Source organism: Phytophthora infestans, genomic scaffold (assembly GCF_000142945.1).
Source record: "Phytophthora infestans T30-4 supercont1.44 genomic scaffold, whole genome shotgun sequence".
In the NCBI taxonomy this organism is placed as follows: domain Eukaryota; phylum Oomycota; class Peronosporomycetes; order Peronosporales; family Peronosporaceae; genus Phytophthora; species Phytophthora infestans.
The window spans coordinates 1,101,433-1,102,975 of NW_003303715.1; positions in this window are offsets into that span (position 1 = coordinate 1,101,433).

Sequence of the window (1,543 nt, forward strand, 5' to 3'; positions counted from 1 at the left end):
GCTGACATACTACATTCACTAATTGTGTTCATGTTGTATCTGGATGTTATGTTGTTTCAGATCACCACCAATACCACTCGAAGCCACAGCCCTGCCTCCAACCAGACATCAAACGGCCAGGTAGCTTCTGCGATGATATATATACTGCATGTGTGAACGCATAGAAGATGTATATTGACGCGTGATGTGAAGTACTTTGGGACAGGGTTTTGATTATGAATACAACTAAGCCACTCACGTCTTCCGCTCCAGCTATGAATGCATCCGTTGAAGGTTATGATAATGGAGCTCTCAGCTCGGACTTGGATGGCGAAGGCGAAGATTCGGATGACTGGTATATTGAGGAGCAGGACTTGTCTGCAAAGCACACGGACGACGACCATCTCAGCGAAGATGCAGATGAAATTCTCTCAAGTGATAGTGATGGTAGTTTGGACGGTGCAGCGCTCCTCAATCGTGACAAGAGGAAAGCCCAAAGAGAGCTGGAGAAGCGACGTCTGCAGGCAGCTATCGGCAAGCTGCGACGTGACTGGAACACAACCACAAACAATTGGAACACGCTGACAAAAGACGAGATGCAGGCGCTCGCGCAGGATGATGTTGCTCTGAAGAAGATGCGAGTAGGCGGCTGGGAGTTTGGTAAGGTTTGTGAGATGATGTATATACAACATGAAACTAATGTGGTATATGTTGTATGATGTTTAGATACCGCATCGCATCCTGAACGAGCAGAACCATACCCGATTCTATACAGTGGTGACAATGGACCAACGGAGGCAGCAATTGAAGTAGCTGAGTCCCCGTTACAACTCTTCTTCTTCTTCATGCCTCGTCGGCTTTGGCGCCGGATAGCTACTGGGAGTAATCGATACTATCATCAGCGTCTCAATGGACGGGTCGACAGAATACATGCGAAGCGAGTGGCTGATGATGCAGAGTTGACTAGGAAAGCTGTGATGTTGCGGGAGACCAAGAAACACAAGGACATAAAGACAGAGGACATTGTGCATTGTATTGGGCTCCTTATCGCGAGGATGTTGGTCCCTCACTAGCGCCGTTTTGCGGATCACTGGGGAACGACCCGGGTAGGCGCTGTCCCAAAAGGCACATTTGGCGACTTCGTGGGGAAGTCGCGCTTTGAGCGCATCATGCAAAACCTGCATTTTACCGACAACACAGACCCGAGGGCTGAAACGGACTGCGCCTGGAAAGTCCGCTCCGTAGTGGACACGCTACAGCAGACGCTTGCAAGGGGATACAACGTTCCTCCCGTTGTGTCGTTCGACGAGGCCATGATTCCATCAAGAAGTCATCACAAGGTGACCAGGCAATTTCTGAAGGACAAGCCCCACAAATGGGGCACAAATCTGTTTATGACATGCTGTGCTGACACAGCGTATTGTCTACGGTACGTAGCTTGACGGCCTCCATCGTGGAGTATTTTTTTTGGCTAAGTCTCACATGTTGTATTTGTCTACCTCTGTATTGTTTGGAATGTTGTATTGTGCTGCATCGAAGTCTGAAAGTATTTTGTGGAACTAAC